The following is a 22,419-nucleotide window of genomic DNA, read 5'->3' on the forward strand; positions in this document are numbered from 1 at the left end:
TTCTTTTAATTTAGATATAATTATTAATTCTCTACAATTCGATCATCTAGATAATTAAAATTACTATAGTTTGGTACTCAACACGGTCCTCATGGGAATGATACTCTACTCATCACTTTATTACTTGTTAGCGATCCGTGCACTTGCAGTGGTGCAAAACCAGCAAACAAGTTTTTGGTGCCGTTGTCGGGGACCGGTGCTTGATATTGAATGATTAGTGATTTGATTAATCTAGACATTCTTATTTCTTTTACAGTTTGTTTCTTATCTAATTTTATTTTTACTTATTTTTCTTGTGAGGTACTTTGAGATGTTTCATCAATAAGTCTTCACAAGTTTTATTCAGCAACACAATGAACCTTTTCACGATGCTTAGAGAAGATTTAATGAATTGGTAGAGCAATTTGCCAATAATTATCTTTCAAATTATGAACTCACTCTCAATTTCTATAATGGTCTAGATGAAGCGACAAGGAATTGGGTAGATTATGGAGCTTGGGTTACCCGTGATCATGTTCTTGGAAGAAACCATGGGGATGCCATTCACTTATTGAATGACATGGCAGATTTTGATTACCATTGGCGTTGGGATCCTTCACTACAGGGTTGGAGTCACCAATACCCGCCAGACACTTATCAACCTAATATTTCACACCAACCATTCGAGCTACAATTAGAGAATAGAGTGGGACTTGAAAAGGCAATAGCTCCATTGGAAAATTTTGACAACCTTATGATGAACAATGAGCTATCACTTTATGAAGAGGAATTATATGAACAAAGTTGGGAGAATGAAGAAGCTTCATGGGAATTTGAACCTAGAGAAGAAGTTGAGCTTCAAGAACAAAATTCCTTTGAAGATGACTTACCAGTAGAATTCCCACAAGAGCAGGAGTTACTTAAAGAACAAGTAGAACCTAGAGCTAAAGGAAACAACTCATTTATAGTTGGGGGATCATTGGAAGAGTGTTTCCATGAAGACAAATCAAAGATAAAGGTGGTGGATGAAGAAATTGATGAGACTATCAATTTAAGTTCATTAATGATGCTTACACATACACCACCAGAAGACCCTTTTCTATCATGGACACCTCCTACACCATCATACATCCCTCATGAGCTAAAACAGTCCTCTTCCTAAGCATATCATTCCAAGCTATGTGTTGTTCATGCTATGTGCAATATTGATTCAGATCTTGCCAATCTTGAGGTTACCACAAATCAAGACCCATATGTGGTGTTACATGACAACTACTATGGGCGAAAATTGCTCTTTGAGTAGCAATTCTAAAAGGGGTCAAGCTAAAGACCTTAAATTAGCGCTTCTTGGGAGGCAACCCAAGTTTTAAATATAATCTTTGCATTTGTCTATTTCTTTTGTTTTATCACCCTCCCAAACTTGATTTCGATGTTTGTTCACTTTGTAGGTTCAAGAAGCACTTGAAAGGAGCAATGGAGGTCAAACTCACAAATCTTCAAGGGAAGGCACGCTTCAAGGGGGAGTATTCTATATATATTAGCTTTTCCTTGTTATTACATTTATAATGTTGCTTTTGACCTGATTTTGATATCTTGATGACAATGAGGACAATGTCAAATTTGAGTTTGGGGGTGCGTTTCATGCATTGCATTCATATATTGCATTTCATTACCTTATTAAGTCTATATTATATTTGTGTATCAAAAATCTAGAAAATTCTTGCAAATTTTGAACTTTTTGAAAAGGCTTTTAACTTAGAGTTATAACTTAAACCTTGATGAGCTAATGATTGGACTCTCTAGGAAAGAGGAATGAATGTAACTGAATGGGCAAAAAGGCTATATGTTGTTTGTGAAGAACTTAATCACCTAAGTGGAGTTAAACTAGTTAAACCCCTTCATAGCCATTAATTTATCATACTGAACTTGTAAAATTAGGAGAAAATTTTTGAAATACAAGCAAACTTAAAATGCCTCACCAACTCTAGAACATATCTCTTGGATCTATCAAGGCGAAATCCTAGTATATGCTTGATGAAGAGATGATTAAGGCATTCTTTGATACAACCTCACTAAGCCTTAGCTACCCTTAATTAAAATATATATCCCTTGTAGCCAATTTGAAACCTATATCTATCCCTTAGAATTTATTGCTTACCCATATTATTTACCTAGCTCCTAGTCTAAACACCTACCTTACCCTTTTGAAAAAGCTAAATGAATAATTGAAAAGTATATCAAGTGCAACAAAAAAAAAATGGAGAGAGGATATAGAACTCAAGAAAGAGTGCAAATGTGCAATTGAAATCAAAGAAAAATTTGCCTTTTCAACCTAGCAAAAGCAATGAGTTTGGAGGAGAGGACAAAAGGGACATAAATAAAAAAAAAAGGAAAGAAGAAGAAAAAAAAAAGAAGAAGAAGAAGTCCCAAGATGTCACGACCCAACCTATGGGTCGGACCGGCACTAGGACCTGGGCCAGCCTCAAGCCCCCGAAGCCCGTAGTAAGCCTAACAATTCCTTAACCCAACTCTAAGGCCCATTTAGGCCCAATTTCAAGAATTCAACCGGACAGAGTCCGGCCATAAAGTGGACCTTTCAATGGGGAGTTTTTGACTCACCCGACATGTAAACACAATATATAATCAATTGGAGAGCTCAGCACACCCTCCACATACTCAAATGTCATAAAAATAAATGGGAGCTCAGCTCCCTCATCTAGTCCAACAAACATGCATATAATAATAATTTTACAGGCCCAACATGACAATTATATTACAGTCCCCAAAACAAATAAATATTTCCAACACATGCGAAAATTTTAGGAGTTAATAGAATTATACAAATATTAATAAACTACCTGTGAAGAAGAAAAACAGGTTAACCATAACAAAAATCCTCCTGTAGCATGAAAAATAATGAACATGAGTGAGCGTTTGACTTAGAGAGTAAAATATCAATTTTAACCATAATCTCTGTAACTATCTAAAGCTAATGCACCCTATAGAGTGAAATGCAACATCGGCAATATTTTCACATCATAACAGCAAAAAGGTAATTTGGAGCACTTATAGACCCAACAATGTCAAATCATAAATATATGAGAGCTGATCCCCTATACAGCTGTAACACCCCTCACCCGACTACAGTGTAGCCGAACAAGGCATTCTACATTTGGTGCTGGAGCACCCTAACTTATCTTACTTTATTTTTTTTTAATAATTTTGAATTCGTTTAATTTGACATCAATTATTTTTCGAAGGAGAAACTAGCGAAGTTTCTCCTATTTTATTATCGTTTGACATATTTCAATATTCACCTATTTGAAATTCAATAATATTTTCAAAATAAAATCTTATTCATGCTAATCATAATTATCTCATCAATCATTCTCATAGTTTTCTCATATTTCAAATCTCATCCATACATTTTAATTTCATAATCATTTCCATACTCATATCATCATTTGAAAAATCATTATGTAATTCAAATCTATACTCATTTGTACAAATTCATTCGTGCTCCATTCTTATAGCAAAATTCTCAAATTTGCATTAATTTACATCATTTGCAATAATTAAATAAATCCTTAATTTACATGATATACAAATTAATTATAATTTGCTAATTTATATTACAATATAAGAAATAAATAACATACACAAAATACATGATATGCTTAATGTGAGCCCTATCTACATGCATTGCTGAGGAGGTGACAACCTTGAACGCTTTGCAGATCAGAACTTCAAAATCTCTGTTTATTATTCGCTGTGCTTTAACTTCAGTACCTGCGCGAGGAAACAATTCCATCGCGCTAAGCATTGTTGCTTAGTGGTGCAATAATATAACAAGGAAATAATATACAAATAAAGATAGAAATAAAACATAATTTAAATAATTAAGATTTATTATACTTCACATGCGATTCTAAAATTTAATACGTTTTATCGTAATTTAGTCTTCTTTGGAAGTGTTTATTTCGCCAATGTACAGTAATAATGTACAAAGAAAAATGATCTAAAAATAATAAATATATGCTTATATTATCATGTAAGTCACATTTGCAATATTTATGTGTGTTATAATTTTCTTTGCTAATCTTTTAGCATTTTCTCAATACTTTCTAGGTTGTCTCAGATTATTTCATAATAAGTAAATTTTGATATCGGTCCAGTTCATTTCGATTCTTTTTAATAAATAATTATTCTAATTTATTTTAGGTCATCTTACTCATTTATTTAATTTCTAATATTTTTTTATTACTAATATTCTTAACTCATTTCAATAAATTTCACTGCCCAAGTAACCTATGACAGGCTGACTAAACTGGATAACGGGTCGTTGGCATTGGACACCGCGGTGTCTCGGGCCGTCATACCATGGGACGCAGAACGTCAACCACGTATGCAGTCAGTATGGCTAAAAAGCCATGATAACACATAATCGGGCATAAAAGCCACGAATGTTGGCATAAAGCCATGAATGCAGGCATAAAGCCATGAATACGGGCATAAAGCCATGAATACAGGCATAAAGTCTTTCGCAGTACTGCTAAAACAATACCCTATTGACATGCCAAACTATCCAATCTGACACACATATCTAGGCAATACAAGGGCACATAATATCATTAAATATTAATATATTGTGTTTTATGACTTTATTATTTCATGATAAATTTCATAATTTATACATTCATCATAATATTCATACATTCCTTACATCATTCATATTGATCACAATTCACAACAATGGTGTTCATATACTATTGTACTCAAAACATTTTTCCTTTCTCTTATAAAGAAAACTAATGTTCCATTCATATTTTCATGTGATTCATTTATTCATTACAATATTTATATGAATTCATAACTCATACAAGGTGTTATTATCTTATTTGTAATGGAAACATAAATCCTATTATAAACCTCATCCCATTTATACTCAACAACCCATCTAGGTTAATTTCATTTCATATTCAAGTGGTATCACTCATGTTTTATTAGATCTACTAGTAATGAGAATATAATTCTTAACTATATACTCACATAACTTAAATGTTCATTAAGTCATTTAGGTGAATTACTATTTCTATTCCAAGTAATCTATGAATGTTTTATGGATTCCAAATTTCATACCTTAATTTCCTCTATCAATTTAGTTATTATACTTTGTGTCTTTGTATTACTATTCACATTACTATTCACTCAAATTGTTGACTTTTTAATACATAATAAATTTATTGAACCTAAGTTCTCCAAGATACCACATTTTGCATTCAAAATTTATTGGTATTGGTTGCCAATACCATTTCCAAGCTTAATGTTAGTTGGGCAGAATTTTCAGTTTTCATGCTTTGTCTTTACTGTTCCATTTGTCACTTTTGCAGTGGGAATTTGGAAAAATATTCAACATGAAAGTTGTTCCTTATTTTGTCTAGTTGAATTTCTTTTTTTGAATCACTCCATTTGAAGTTTTGTAGCTCAAGTTATGGCCTAAAAACCATGACTGGCCGGATTGGGCAGAACCCAAAATTCTGGGTAAAATTATTTCTGCCAGATTTGGTAACTCGAGTTTGGTTGGCAATTTGACTAGGTTATGGTCATAATTTGGGTCAGGTTTCTTCATGAAAGTTGTTGGTATATATCTCAACTTGTTTCTGGTAAAATTTCAGGTCAATTGGACCTTGCTACATTGAGTTATGGCCAAATGACCAAATACTGTTCATTTGGTCATTTTGCCCAGGTAGATTGTAGGTCACCCGGATTAGGGCAAACTTTTGGTCAAGCTGGTTTGGTTTTCTGGGCATGGTTTCTTCACCAAAGTTGTGCCATTATGTGTCTAGTTTCACCTCCAATTGGCCTTATACCAATTTGAGTCACACAACCTCAGTTATAGGTCAAACAATACCCTGGACTCATAGGTCCAAATTTCCTGCATAAGAGAAGCACTCCCTATTTTCAATTTCACCCAACTTCCAAACTTCAATTCACATTTATAACACTTCTAATAGTCAATAATCAACCTCAACATCATCAAATTCAAGTCACAACACAAAATTCCATATTTGAGCAAACCCTAAATCAACTTGCAATAATTTTAAATTCTAAGAGAATTTCTAGCACTAACCTTATTCCTTAGCTTCACTCAACTTCAATTCAACCTTCTAATCAATCAAAAACTTGAAGCTCCTTCTTGGTCCACCTTGGCTGAAATTCCTCTTGCCCCAAACTCAATTTTTTTTTTTTGTTTTCTTGAGTGCTTTCTACTAATTAGGCTTTAGTTTAGGGTGGGCTATAATTTTTCCAAGAAAAAATTTGGTTGAGACTTAGGGTTTCAAGCTTTGGATTTTGGGTTTTTAATGGAGAATTTTAGAGAAGAAGAGAAGAAGGCAAGTGACGGGAAGAAGAAGGGAAAAAAATGCAGATTTTTGTTCAATAATTAACCTATATAATAATTAAATATTTAATAGCAATATGGTAAATAAGTAGAATGGGAAATTTGAAATTATTTTGAAGTTTATAATCATTATAATTTGACTTTTCAATAATTATTTTTAATTTTCATAATTTCAATTAATTAAATTAATTTAGCTTCATTAAATTAATAATAATCATTTTTTGTCAATATTGGACCCTCAAATTTAATTGACCAAATTTTGCTCTTACCGAGTTGTCGGTTTATCTTTCTTTCTTCTTTCTTTTACTCATTTTTAATTTAATTTTCATCAATATTTATTCCTATTTTATGTCATAATAATTATTTACTTAATTGGACAAGTTGGTCAAAAATAATCTCCGAAGACGAAATGACCAAAATGCCCTCCGTTTGGCTTAACAGACTAAAATTGTCTGTACCGATTGAAAATTTTTTCTAAGTATTTTCTTGGCATTATAATGCCATAGGAACCTCAATGACCCTTCTTTGGAGTCCCAAAAATTATTTTATGAATTTTCTCCCGGGTCTAGGGCTCCTAGTTGCGAGAATCGCAACTTCCCACTGGGTTACCCATCGCTAGAGCACCGGCTCATTTAACTTGGTTGTATTTTATTTCTCAAAATTTTTCCTAAATTTTTCTTATTAATATTTGAGTTATTTATGACTCCTTACTCTGGTCTAATTATTTTTCCAGACGTTCTAGCTGTCCGGACCGACACCGGTCATCAGAACATCAGAATGTACGTAATTGTTATAATCAGGGTGTTACAACAGCTCTCTTTAATCCAACCTGTGCCAGCGAAGATCTCAAGCCGGACTTTCGCTTAATAAACCAAATCGGGGTCCCAGCGAAGAACTCAAGCCATGTCTACCCCGAAGGACTGGGTTCCAGCGAAGATCTCAAGCCGTGTCTGCCCGTCCTATCCATAGCCAACACCACATCACACGCACGCCAACGCACGCACACTGCTCCAAATTACCACAACAACATCCATAGCACTTTAACAGTTATGAATGCAACATAAAACATGCCTAGAGTTTAACTACATAGATATATACATATAAGTGATACATGGGCATGCTTGAACATATAATAATATCGAAATTATAATTAAAATTAATATTTTACTCACAGACTTGACAGCAGTCACTGTGGCAGCTGGGCAGAGGAAGAAGGCTGTCCCGGCTCACCTGAAAATTTTATTACTATCATTTAATAAATTTGACTCAATACAGACTAAGAAAAAGACCAAAGATGTCCTAAGTCGTGCCGAAAATCCGGCAGTCTCCCTTATACCTAGGACCTACCCAACCTGCAAATGGGTTTAAAACACACTTTTATATCCACCAACCATATACTCACAACTTAATCATATCACATAGCCCCTCCTGGGCCCATCCAAACAGTCATCAATCACAATATGTAAAATTACAGTTTAGTCCTTATAATTAACCCTTTTTGCAAAAACTACCCAAATAAATTCTAAAACTTCGCCCCGCGGTCCTTAGCAATATTACTAGGCTAATGCAAAAAGAATCATAATTTTCTGAGCTACCACGAATATTTTATGGATTTTTAATCCCATTTAAGCACTAGAAAATTACGAAAAAGCAAGGTTCGGGTTTACCTATGCCGATTCCAATCTCGGGAACGTGCTCGGGGCGTCTGACAACGGTAGGGTAGCCAAAATCCCGATCCAATTTCAAGACTTTTTCGGTAGCTCGTCTGTCTAGCCGGAAATTCACAGACCCGGACAACTGTCGAATTTCCATGAATTGAAGGTACGTACATGAAGCCCACAACACGGGGGTTAGTATAAAATTTTTACGAAATTTTCTAAGCTCATTTAATGCTCGAAAAAATACTGCGATGTTTTGTGAGATCCACCGAAAAATGGTGTTAAAAAATTTCAAAATTTATATTGCCGCGAAGCTCTCGACGAGTGGAGCGCTCTGGTACTCTCGGTTTCCTCGTGGGGTTCATGGTTTGCGAGAAATCTAGCCCAAAAGTCAAAATGGGCTAAAACTTCCCGGACAAAAATTGGACAAACCGCTCGATGGATTTTGGTGTTCTTGGTGTCTATGGAAAGCTCTCGAGGTGTAGATGGTGTTTGACACAAGACCCAGCCCAATTGGTGGCCGGATCGGTCGAATTTCGGCTTGAAAGCTGAAGCATCGCGTGTGCACAGGGAAGGAGTTCGCGCGCGTTTTTCGGCCACTAGGGACAACGGCCGGCTGTGGGGAGGCATTGGGGGTGAGGGAGGAGAGAGAAAATGGGAGGGAGAGGAGAAGAGGAAACGCGCGCGGGAAGAAAAAGAAAAAGAAGAAGGAGCTGGCCCGATTCGATTGGTTCCATCCAGTCCGGTTCGATTCGGCTGGTTTGATTCAGGGTATCCGAAATTGAATTTTTACTCTGCCTTGGGACTAAAAACGAGGTCCAAAAATTTTGAAAAAATTCTAAAAAACTCAGAAAAATTCGTAGACTTCAAATATATTTTAAGTTTTGCCACGTGGTCTTTAAATTAATTTTTAAAAATCTTCAAAGTTTTATATTTTTGGGAAATTAAACCCAATTTCTAAAATCCAAAAAATTTCAAATAATTTCCTAAAATTTAAATAAAATTAAAATATTAATATTACTCACAAAATAATAAATTTAAAAATTTAGGGTGTTACACAAGATAAGTATCATGGAAGCATGCTTGCCACTATAAAAAAACTAAAAGCCCTTCCTCTCCATACAAAATTGATAGAATAAACTTAGTATACTTGGTATTTTATGCATACATGCTATCCTCATATTTGCATTCCCTAAAAACCTTTCATTGGCAACCAAGTCATTATCCCTTTAGCCCCATTACAACCCTTTTAAAGACCTTTTGATCTTTTGAAAAGTGTATGCTACATTAGTGGAGATAGAAAATTGAGATATGCCTATGGAGTTGGAATTAAATCAAAATTAGCACAATCATCCTCAATAGAGGCAACTTGGGGAAGTAAGTATTTCTTAGGTCTATTCTGATAAAACAGGTTATTTGTGACTTATTAATGGCCTTGTATAGAGGAATAATTAGTTAAAACACCATGAAGAGGGTAAGGTTCTAGCAGGCAACTGTTGAGGTCCCTATGCCTTGAAAGTGGAAATTGGTATGAAGGTTGAAGAGTGTCTAATTATGTGTAAGTTAAGTTTTTTTTGTTATGTTTCTAAGTGTCGACACCATATTTTGGCCGATCCCCAAAATCAATAAAACTTTGAAACCGATCCCCGGTACTAAGTCTCCTTCGGACAGCTAATCACATTTCCGATCCCTCTTTGATAGGCTGTCACAATTCCGATCTCTCCCCGCAAAGAATTAAATCAAATTGTTAAGTTCTCGCATCAGTCAAAGCTTTACCAGTCTATCGCTCACCGATCTCTCAAACCCATTGTCGAAACTCAGGACCCTTCAAGTATATTCCTGATAAATGAACTGGCACTAGATCCTTTCCTACCAGTTTTATTGCCGATCTCCCTTTCGAAAGTTTAAGAGTTAAGGTTTTGGTTCGGTTTAATAAGGATTCCAATCTTAAGTGTTCAAGTTAAATTTTCAATTTTATTCAAGTCCCATTCAGCAGTTCTTCCCCACCGATCTCATGCTTATTGTGCTTTCCGATCTCTTATACTTAGATTAATAATTGCATTTAGTTCTTGTTTAGCTATGCTCATACAATCAAATACTTAGGCAATTCAGAGATTTTCCAATCACATCCATTCATTGAACAAAAGAGACAGCCCATTTCATTTCATTTTTTGTACAAGCTATTCAGCTGGAGGGTCACCCCCAGCCTGATTTACATTTTGCTCACTCTCTCTCTCACCCTCGGCTTCCTCCTCACTGTCCTCATCGTCGCCCTCAGGAGCCAGGTCGGCCATCCAAGAGAAGTCCTCCCCTGGGTAACGTTTCTGAAGTTCGACCAAGAGGTCCTTGTGAGCATTCACGTAGGCCCCGGCTATTCCCGTCACCATCTCTTCATCTTTCTCCTTAAGCTCCCCGTCTTTCTCTTTAAGCTCTTCGATGAGTTGGGTGACCTGAGCAGCTTCGTTGGCCTGTAGCGCCTGGACTTCTCCGAGAGCCCGATTCCTTTCAGCCAGAACAAGATTCAGTTCGGCCACCCTGTCCTCATAAAACTTCACCCGCCTCTCAACTTGAGATATATAATCTTGAGCGGATGAGAGTTGGGATCGGAGGGAAGCCACTTCCTGATTTTTCTTCCCGATCTCCTTACCCAGACGCTGAACCTTTTCCCAAACCATGGTCTGATTCACCAGGCACTCCACGTTCAGGCTCATGGATTGAGTCAAGATATCATCAAGGCTGTTCGAGGATAGCCTGTCCCGATCCTCCCGAAGGAAGATGGAAGACCCCAAGACTTGGGCAAAACCGGGGTTCTCCCGAACAGTCCGGTTATTCTTCAGGGACTCGATTAGCTTTTGAGCGCCACGAGAAGAGGTCCTCCCAGAAGATTGAGAAGGACCCCTCTCTGTGCTTGGAACAACTGGAAGAGCCGGAGGCTGCTCTTCCAATCTAGGAGGAGATCGGACAGCTTCAGCGGTCGGCAGATCCGAAGGTTGAGGCGGGTCCCCTTGTACTTCCCCAGATTCATGACCAGGTGTTCGAAGCATTTCCGAACGCTTCATCTCCTTTATTTTCCGGGAGATCTCTTTGTCCTTCTTCCGCTTCCTAGAACCCTCACCACCCGCCATACCTGCACAAAGAAAAGGTCAGTGAGATCGCTAAGGTCCTGAGAGCTGAGATATAGAAAATACCAATGCCGAGGTCAGAGAGCGGAAGTTCGCGGTCTTGGCCGGTGAGCAGTTGAATGGTCCAATGGTGCAACTCGGCAGTCACCGCATCCAAACAAGAATACTTTTGAGTGGCGGCCAGACTCTTCAGATCCATCACTATTAAGCTTTCCTTTTGGTTCAGGGTAATATGCTTGAAGCAAAGGCCCCGTACCACCAGCCACGGAAGTCCTCAAAGCATTTCGGATCTTTGCTCCTCGGAATGAAGAAACGGTTCTTCCAATTCTTAAGGGATGAGGGCAGATCGGAAAAGAGCCCGCAATGAGGCTTCGCCTGAAAGAACCAGTGTTCGTCATCCTTTCGGCGAGTTAGTCTGTGCAGTTCGGCGAACACCTTAGCCGTAGGTCTGATTCCCTTAGCTCGGCATAGACCTCGGAAGGCTACCAAGATCCGCCACGAGTTAGGGTGAATTTGAGCAATGCACGCTCAGTGAAGTTTCAGGACCTCCTTATAGAAGTCATCTAGAGGAACCAAGACCGCCTTTAATCGTTCCTCGTACACCATAACCATGTCATTCTCTTCAAAGGAGTGATCGACACGAAGATCGCCGTGGCACTTGATTAGCTCGTACGAATCAGGCCGAATGTTGTATTCTTGGCTAAACGATTGCAGATCGGATACTCGAAGAACCGACGGTAGCTCATCTATAGGGAGAGTCTCCTTCCCTGAAACAGGTGCACGCCTTGATGGTATGACCCGCCTCTGACCTAGAACAGAAGCCCTAGGAGGTTCAGGTTGCGTGCTTGGCCCGACTACCTCTTCTTCATCGGACGACCATGAGAACTGAATGGAAGGGGGGCTCGCCGCTCTCTGACCTTCGGCACCGCTCATTTTCAAAAGGAATAAAGAACTTAAACTAAAAAAATAAGATCAAAGCCCTTACCGGAGTCTGATCGGCGTCGGAAGAGCTTGAGAAAATGAGAGAACTTCGAAGTTGTGAGCAGGGGATTGAAAATGGAATGAGAGAACAACTGGCTAACCCTCCCACCCCTATTTATACTAGTCCGAGCATTTAATGCTCGCGAGGTTCTAGGTAACGCATCGATTGGTGGGACTCGACAGCTGTTCTGACACTTCTCTCAAATATCCGAATGTTCCGAGATCGGTTAATTGGAGATCGGCATAATAAGTTAAATATTTTGAATAAAGGATCAGTTAAGTGTCATTCAGGTAAAGAACCAGATCGGATAATCACATTAGAGATCGGAAAATAATCAATGCAAAAATAATAAGATGATAACCGACAAAATAAAGACTTTTATTTCCAAAAAGATCGGATTACATCATTAGGGCGATCTCTAAGGATCGGATTATAATAAAGTTCTAACTACATCATTTGGGCGATCTCTAAGGATCGGAATACATTGGAGATCTGATCATATCAAAAGGCCGATCTAAGGATCAGTTTGTAACTGATCCCAAGGATATTGCCGACCGGATGCTTCATCCGCTGTCGGAACACCCAATGTGGGAGGAAACCGCTGTCGGAACACTCAATGTGATGAGAAGCCGAATGAACTCAGTTGAGCGACTCGAGATCGGTACAACCGAGGTCCGCAATACAGATCGGTCAAATCCAGTTCTCTCACCATCGTCAGTTAGGGTTATGCGATCACCGGGATCGTAAATTTTCAGCCGGTGGTTAAAGAAGCCCATCGAAAAAAGATCAAAAACCACAATCATGGCCGGAGCAACCGCCGGAGCAGCTAGAACTAGAGAAGTAAGAAGGAAGAGAGGGAAATCAGATGAAGGAAATGTCTCTGCCAACAGGGGTATATATAGGGGAAAATGAGCATTTATTGTCGAGCGTAAAGCGCTTAACGCCGGGAATCGAGGGCAATTAATGCTTTGACGAACCGACTGAGGAAGGGAAAGATCGGAATAATAGATCTAAGATGGGAGACCAGCATGAAAGATCGGAAAGAACATGTAAAAGAGGTCAAAGAGGAGGAATCGGAAGGCAAAAGAATAAGACAAATCCCAAATAACCGCTGCCGTAATCGTGAGCCGAGGTAGTTAAAGCGTTGCACGAGATCTCCACCGCATGCCTAAGAATCGCCCGCACGCCGACAGTGCGGTATGTCATGACAATCTCAGACATCCCAATCTCCACCGTTGATCCCACTTGTAAGGACAAACCCGGAACCCTTGGATCAAGAGAGAAGACGACAATACCAGCGTCTTTCGCTCTTAGCCCTTAGATCGTTCCGGACGAGAAGATCTGGGACCGTCAGATTGAAAGAAGAAAAGGACAAACGTTCTGAAGAGGGATCTCAGCCATTCATTTTGACTCTCTTTAATTCCTGGACATCCGATCATGTCCTTCGAAATCTTGACCCTCCATCTCCCTCAAAATAAATCCTGACCCTTCACGGGGAGCGCCCGATTCCTATAAATACCTGCATGAAAAAACTGTTCAAAAAAAGACGGACGGATAAAAAAGGAGAGGCTGTTATTATAGTGGAAGAACTCTGAAAACTTCGTTCAGTTTGTTATTCCGCTACTTTGAAGTGTTGATTGGAAAAACTTTTGAAACTAGTTTTCTGAAGTGTTTCTTGAAAAGGATTCGATATCTTGGAACTCTACATTTCCAGTTTGTTCATTATCTGGTCACACCCTCACTTTCAGCCCTTTATCATCTCTGTTTTCATTCCCACTGTCTAAGCTAAACTTCATTCCACTCGGCTTTTATCTTAATCTGATTATATTTTAGCTAAGCTCCCTTCACTTCCCGACGAACATCAGCTCTCAGGCTAATCAGTCCACTGTCTTATCTCTATTTGCCACCCCATAGCTATTTCAGTAGATTTGGCTCCTCACAGGTAAGAGCTCATATTGCTGTTTTACTAAGTGTTTACATTTATTTTTCGCACTTTCTTTGTTTCTTCTTACGTATGTAATTTTCTCCAAGTTCATTTTGTGCAAAAGGACCCCAAAGAATGTTACTCTCGAGTTATCTCTTTAGTGATTAGTCCGTCATTTTATTAATCTTCGTCATGCAAGTTTTTCTGATTCCTAGTAGCGTGTAAATGGTCAGGCAAGACGTAGGTAACTGCAACTTAGGGGGTCTCTTTTAAAAGAGAGAACCTGAATAACGCGTCAGGGAGATAGCCAAACTATTAGGCTGATGTGAACAGCGATTCGACAAAGAGGTCATAAAGTGGAATAAAACCAAAATAAGTAAAACAGAATAGATCGGTCATTAACAGATATTGGTAAAATGAATACATGGAAGGTCGGTAAATCAAGCCTAGTTATCCCCATCTAGCCGAAAGGTATCGAGAAGTCTTATCCCCAGCATCTTTGAATGCCAGAATCCTTAGCTTTAGGCTCTTATGTCATATAGCCGAAATTAAAATCCAGGAGATCGGAAAAGTCCCTTTCAGGCTCCTGTTAATCTAAAAGAGATCGGAGGAGAGTTCTTATCCGATCTACCCTCAAAATTTTAATAAACGTTAAAAAGAGATCGGAGGAGAGTTCTTATCCGGTCTCAACTCAAAAATTTTGATAAATGTCCTGAGGAGATCGGAGGAGGATTCTTATCCTATCTCCCCTCAAAATTTTAATAAACGTTAAAAAGAGATCGGAGGAGAGTTCTTATCCGGTCTCAACTCAAAAGTTTTAATAAATGTCTAGAGGAGATTGGAGGAGGGTTCTTATCCGATCTCCCTCCAAAATTTTAATTAAAAAACTTAAAAGAGATCGGAGGAGAGTTCTTATCCGATTCTCGCACCAAATCTTAACCCGTATGCAAAATAATCTCAGAACAAAAAATTCGTAACGTCAATTCACTAAGGTGGTCTCATTTACTCGTGTATCTGAGTGATCCGAATTTAGTGAAAAATCAAAATTTCCTTTTGAAAAAGGATTAACATTTCCATCCGAGCCCTCTTAACTAATTTATAAAGAACGCAAAAATTAAATCTACTTACCCTTATTAAGGGACGAGGTGGGGTGCCTAACACCTTCCCCACTCGTTTACGGACCCCGAACCTAGAATCTCTGTTTTGAAGTGGTTTCATTTTTAACTTATTTTCCCAAATGGTTTTCTTTAGTTTCCCTCAAAACTAAGGTGGCGACTCCTCACTTTTCCCATTTCGGTGAGTGATCGTCCAGGCGACCGCAAAATCCCTTGCGACAGCTTGGCGACTCCACTGGGGATTTAATTTTAACCCCGGTCTAGTGGTCCAAAAGTATATTTAATTTTGTTAGATCAAATTATAGTTAGATGGGCTCATTCGGCGATGTTTTACATTAATTATTATTGCTGCTAACTATTTTGTTTTGCCTGTTCTATTTCCTCACAGTGCTCTCCATTTCAGAAAGGGGAAAAAGGGAAAAATGGAAAAATAAAATCCCCCTGAATTGGGAAGAGGTAAAGGTGTCCCTTCACACACTGAACACTCACACGATGTCCTCACACACTATGGTCCTAACCCGGGCTTTCTTACCCTTTTAGGAAAGTAGGAGGGGGTCATGTAGTGCAGTGGGTTTTACCCCGTTAGTATCCGTGAAGGCTTCTGCTCAAATTGAAACTCGTTCTATTCACCGTGATACCCGTGGAATTTTCCCGATAATATCATGGGGGTAGAATGGGGCTCTACTGTTTACAGTAGGGGCAATTTGGGAACCTGTGGCTTTTAGAAAGTTAGATCCTGAGCTAAACTATCACAATAGTTGAAAGCCGTAGTAAACTACCTTATAAGATAGAACTATCCAGATAGGTAGCGCTCACCCGCTATTAGGAGTCTCCCTACTATAGGACAAAAGGGGCATACTTACTCTTACCCTATTCTGCTTTAATTTCCTTTTGTTCATTTCTTTTGAGGGTAATCTTGAATCCTACTAGAACACCTACACATTTTCCTACTTTGATAAATGTGTACGTGTCACCCTGTTAACAGTATGATTCAAAATTACCCCAATTTGTCTTACTAACGAATTTTCCCGCAGGCATTACCAAACCAAGAGTCTGTAAAAGGATAGGCATCATTTTTATCATGGCATCCTCGAGTCAGTCGGCAGAAGAGGCTCAGCATGCTAAACTTTGGTCCAAATCAGCTCATAGGTCGGTACCCTCGCAAAATGATGTTTCCGAGGCACACGCTAGCTCAATACCTTCACTAGATCTGGATAAAATAGAGGTCAGAATGAACAACCTCGAGGGTCTGTCTAATGGATGGAGGTCGCTTCCCGATCAGGTCAAGGTACGATTTGAAGAGAAGTACGGAAGGATTGCAACCTTAATGCAAGTCAAGGTCCAAATCCCGGCATTAAAAGCCATGTTGTCGGTTTGGAATTCTAAGTACGGGGTATTCTCTTTCAATGACATTGATACGGTTCCCACTATGGAAGAATATCAGGCATTGCTAGGGATTCCTTACTCATTACAGAACCGGATCTACCTACACCTCGAACATAGGCAGACCTGGAAACGACTGGCACATATGTTGGGTATTCCCCCAGAAGAATTGAAGTCAAAAGAAACCACCAAAGGCAACACGCATGGTTGGTATTGGACATATCTCCAGAAATGGTTAGATCAATGCCTCCGAGAGAAACGGTGGGATCAAGCTTCGGTAGCACTTGCCTTGGGAATCTATGGTCTGATTTTGTTCCCGGGACCATTGGGAATCATAACTTGCAACGCGGTGGAAGTGTTCTGGACAGTAGAAAGGCAGCAGATCAATCCAATACCGGCGATCCTTGCGGAGACTTTATTAACCCTTACCTACTGCAGACAACAGGTCAAAGGGTCCCTTAAGTGTTGTTCTCAACTGTTATACCTCTGGATTATCAGTCACATATGTCCTGTGGAGACGAAGGGATTGACTTGGTACCTTGGCCAGCCTCCCATCGAGAGAATGACCCGGTTAGTAATCAGTATGAAAAATGAACAGCAGTGGTGGGAACGGATTTTGAGTTTCAATGGCCATAATTACTGTTGGAGGAAGCTGTGGACGTCAAGCCAACCCGTTCTGATCGGTACAGGGGGTAATCAGTCGGTATCCCTAATCGGAGTAACCGGATACACGAGTTACACTCCGGCATTGGTAATGAGGTAGTTTGGCTCAACACAGTCCGTGATCAACATTGAAGAATACCACCAAGGTCACTTCTACCATGAGCTCAAGGAAGAAGAAGGGTTGAAAATGGCTCGCAAGTCTTGGGAAAACATCACTCTGATGGAGAAATCACCCAAAGGCCCAAGTGCCTTGGGTGATTATCTTAAATGGAGAGCTGACAGGGACCGAGAACACTCTACTGTAGAATTCAAGGACAGTGACCCTCGCCAAAGCGCCCTATTAGAGGAAGCTGATAATCGCCTGGTTGACTTGCTACAAAAGGCAAATACCGAGAACTCACAGCTGCAAGAACGAATGAAACAATTGGAGGACCAACAACAGAAACTTAAGAGAAGGGTGAGAAGACTCAAGGAAGAGGCAAGGGCCGAAAGGATGGAGTTCGAAAAGCAAGAGGTGCAGTGGGAAAAGGAAAAAGACTCTCTTCAAGCTGAGGCCAAAGAAATAAAAGTGCAGAATAGTAAGCTTCAGGAAAAGATGAAATACCAAGAAATACTCATTGAAGAGTATAAGCAAGAAAACAAAAAGAAGAAGCTTGAATTAAAAGAATAAGCACTACTCATCAACGATATCTTGAAAGAGTGTGCTAAAGAAAGGAAAGAGAAAGAAAAACAAGCTGCTCTCTATCAAGGACTGAAAGAGAACGTTGACCAGCTGGAAAAACGAGCAATACAGTGGAAAACAAGGACTATTACCTGAATCCGAGTACGCTCTGAAAGCATTCGATCCTGCCAAGCAAGAAGAAAGGTTATATGAGTATCTCAGAAAATGTCATCTCATTATAAAGAACCTCCCAGAGCCTAGGCCGATGTAAAGAATATGGTGTACAAATTATTCAGTTAATGAAATGATTTTTGGATCATTGTTTAGTAAATTTGTGAATGAATAATATGACTCCCGTAGGAACTCCCTCGCTAGGGTTATGTGAAAAATTGAATGCGCTATATGGACAGGTATCATAAATGCGCATTCAATCCCGTCATTCACAGTCAGACTATCGGACGATGCCATGATAAAGTTGATGCGATTGTCCTTTTACAGATTTCAACCTGGCTCTCAAATGCCATCAGATCCTTCGTCTGCATCAGACTTTTAGTTTCTTTGCAAAATTCAAAGTTCATTTAAAATTTTCTTTTTTACCCCTCACAGGAAATCAATATTGCTTCAAAAAAAGCAAGTCTGACCAAGCACACGGTTCAGCCCAAGCGAGTGTACTTAACAAGATCTCAGACAAAGAAGATAATGGAAGATCAGGAACAAGTACAGAACCTACGGGGGCAAGTCTCCGAATTGAAAGACCAGGTCTCAGAACTTATGAGACTAATGAGAGAAATGTCCCAGAATAAACCGACAGCAGAGTCTAGCCTGCCATTACCTCCTCCACCACCTCCAACAAATGATCCTCATCAAGCTTCAACTTCTTTTACCTTTCAGTCTCCCATCCCGGATCCAACAATCACTGTCAATCCGGTTACCACAAATAATGACCTACCTTACTCTCATTACCCAACCGTTCAAAACACCGACCCATACCCTTCAAATGTGATCCCTCCCATTCACTTCACCCCTCATCTTCCAACTGGGGGAGTATTCCATGCAGTAGGGGGAGAAAATAAGTCAAAACAAAATGAGAAACTGTCTGCTCTAGAGGAAAGATTGAGAGCAATTAAAGGGCTGAATATGTATGGCTCTGTGGATGTGGCATCACTAAGACTGGTGCCAGATGTGGTGGTGCCACCCAAATTCAAGGTTCCGGATTTTGACAAGTACACCGGGAACTCAGATCCCCGCATCCACCTGGCAACCTATATTGCCAAAATGTCTGCCCTAACAGAAGATGACAGACTTCTCATTCACTTCTTTCACGAGAGCCTCTCCGGAGCGGCTCTAAGATGGTGCATACAATTGGACAGGAGCAAGCTGCACTCCTGGAAGGATGTAGCTGATACCTTCTTGAAGCAATACAAATTCAATTGTGATGCGGCACCCACAAGGAGAGACCTCCAGAACATGGCACAGAAAGACAAGGAAGGTTTCAAGCAGTATGCCCAGAGATGGAGGGAAAAGGCAGCGGAAGTATATCCCCCGGTGACTGACAATGAGCTATGCTCTTTGTTCATCGAGACTTTGAAAGCTCCCAACTTCAACTTGATGATTGGAAACACCTCCAACAGCTTCTCTGACATCATCCAGGCGGGTGAGAGAATTGAGGCCAACTTAAGAATGGGACGACTGCAGGAGTCAGCAGAGAACCCTGTAAAGAAGACTGCCAGCTTTGGCAAGAAAAAGGAGGGTGAGGTACATTCTGTCACCCGTCAAAATAATTATTCCCCATTCCCCCAAAACAACTACCGGCCGTATCCTTCCTCTCCTAGCCAAACCATCGCAAATATCCCACCTCCCTTTCCAAATTATCCACACCCGCGCCCACAATATCCCCCACCTACAAATTACCAACCAAGACCGCTTCCTCCTCCTGCTCAACCAAGACCACCACAAAATAATCCAAGGCCCCCAAGAAACCCTGATCCACCTCTTCCCCTCCCACTCAGTGAAATATACCGATATCTTGTCGGTATAAACCAAATTGTACCAGTCCCCTTAGACTAATCCACCACCATACCCCAGATGGTATGATGCCACTGCCCGTTGTGAGTACCATGGAGGGGCACAAGGGCATTCAACTGATAACTGCGAGGCACTCAGAGGGAGAGTGCACGCTTTAATCCGAAATGGGTGGTTGAAGATCGAGGGAAATGGTTCCCTCCCCAACGTTACCTCAAACCCACTGCCTAACCATAATACAGGCAAGGTGTAAATATGATAGAGTCCGAGGAAGAAGGATCAACACCGAAGTGGACAAGCTGGTTCCTTACTTTAAGGAGATTTTTGTCAGAGCAATGAGGGAAGGCTACCTTTGCCCTCGTGTAGCGGATTCAAGAGAGTACGGGTGTCCTTACCATGGAGGGGCAACACCATGAGTGCGAGATTGTGAGGGGTTTAGGCAAGAAGTCCGTAACTTATTGTCTCTCAAGGTTACGAGATGCCGCAAGGTCAAGACGGAAAAGGGAGTGAACACCACTGGATACAGTCAGAGTGCTTCTACCTCCAAACCCAGAATCACCTTCTCACCCCCGGTAGCCTCACTGCCAGTAACGGTTATCCGAACTCCGCCTCAGCTCCCCGTCGCCAATACTCACGCTGTTCCATGGAATTATAATTTCCAAGTTTTCACTCAGGGAGCGTCAGGCAGTACATCGGCTCCTAGTCTTGTCTCACCTCCGGCACCACCAAAACCATGTTTCGCTCCTCATGAGCACTTCAGGATGACTTATGCTGGACCTGCCAGTGACATTACTCCCCAGACCAGTTCTCAGCCCATTATCACAACAAAGCCCTCTCCACCTGAGCAAGAAGTCGAGTTTATAACTCGAAGTGGGAGGTGTTACGGGAACGAAGAAAGAGAGAGGAGGAAAGGGAAAGTAAAAATGGGAGAGTCATCAAGAAATACAGAAGAGGAGGTGGAGAAAGCAGGGGAAGTAGAGCCTGTTGAGCACAAGGAAGAGGAAGAACTGCTGCTCCAAATAATGAAACAGAGCGAGTATGATGTGGTGGAGCAGTTGAGAAAAACACCCGCCCGAATTTCACTGTTATCACTGATCCTGAGCTCGGAAGTCCACCGACAAGCCTTACAAAGAATCCTGGATCAAGCCTTTGTAAACCCCGACATTACTCCGGGGCAGTTTGAGAAGATAGTAGAACAAATCCAGGCATCCAGCTTTGTAGCCTTTTCTGAAGAGGAGGTAGACCCCGCAGGCTTAGGGCACAATAAAGCTCTACATGTAACTGTGAAGTGTAAGGGTTGTATAGTGGCCAAGGTCCTCATCGATAACGGATCAGCCCTCAATGTACTGCCTAGCGCTACCTTAGCCAGGCTGCCGGTCGACCAATCATATATACGTCAGAGTGCTATGGTGGTAAGAGCCTTTGACGGTACCAGGAGAGAGGTGCTGGGAGACATTGACTTGCCAATCCAAGTCGGTGCATGTACTGTCAACGTCACGTTCGGTGATGAACATTGAGCCGCTTTACACTATCTTTGTTGGGAGGCCATGGATCCATTCTGCGAATCTTGTTCCTTCCGACTTTGCACCGTAAGATCATATACATTTAGGACGTCAAAATCATCACTGTAAGGGGCGAAGAAGCCATACTGGTCACCAAGCCGCAATCACTTCCTTATGTGGAAGCGGCCGAGGAATCGTTGGAGAGTTCTTTCCAGGCCCTTGAACTGCAAGATACCGGGAAGGAGGGGGCTATGGCTATGGTGGCCAAAGTGATGTCGAGGAACGGGTATCAAGAGGGGAAAGGCTTGGGCACCGCCTTGCAAGGAATCGTAGAACCCATACCGGCTATTCAGAAGGTGGGCCGTAGTGGTTTGGGATATGAGGAGGATGCCCTCGTGGATGGGCGATTCTGGATGAGGAAAATACTTCGGGATCAGAGGTTTGACCAGAAGATGGGAAAGATGAAAGTAGTCCCGAGAATCACGGAGATCTTCACCAAACCGGTCATTCAACATCCGGCAAATACAGAAGAATCACCCGATGATCCATCCATCGATGTCATCCAACTGGACTCCTTGTATGAGGCCCTAGTATCGCCAATGGCTGAGGGGCAGGAGCTTGACAACTGGACAACAGAGGATATCCCTGTACTCAATTTCGAGACCATTCATCAATTAACACCTAATAATCCAATAGACTCAGAAATCCCTCTGGTTAATTTTGAAATCCCCATAACTGCCATTACTTCAAGTGATTCTGAGGAAGAACTTACACAAGAAGACAGTGAAAAGGATGAGCCCTCCCTCGTGCCTTGTGGAGACGAGACGCACACAATAAACTTGGGCACGGAAGAAGTAAAAAGGGAACTTAAGGTAGTGGAGAGTGAAGAATTGGGAGATATGATCAGTCTTCTTAAAGAATTCCTCGATGTATTTTCCTGGAGCTATGATGATATGGTGGGTTTGGACCCTCAGATAGTAACGCACAAAATTCCCTTAATTCCAGGAA

Source organism: Hevea brasiliensis, chromosome 7 (assembly GCF_030052815.1).
Source record: "Hevea brasiliensis isolate MT/VB/25A 57/8 chromosome 7, ASM3005281v1, whole genome shotgun sequence".
NCBI classification, from domain to species: Eukaryota; Viridiplantae; Streptophyta; class Magnoliopsida; order Malpighiales; family Euphorbiaceae; genus Hevea; species Hevea brasiliensis.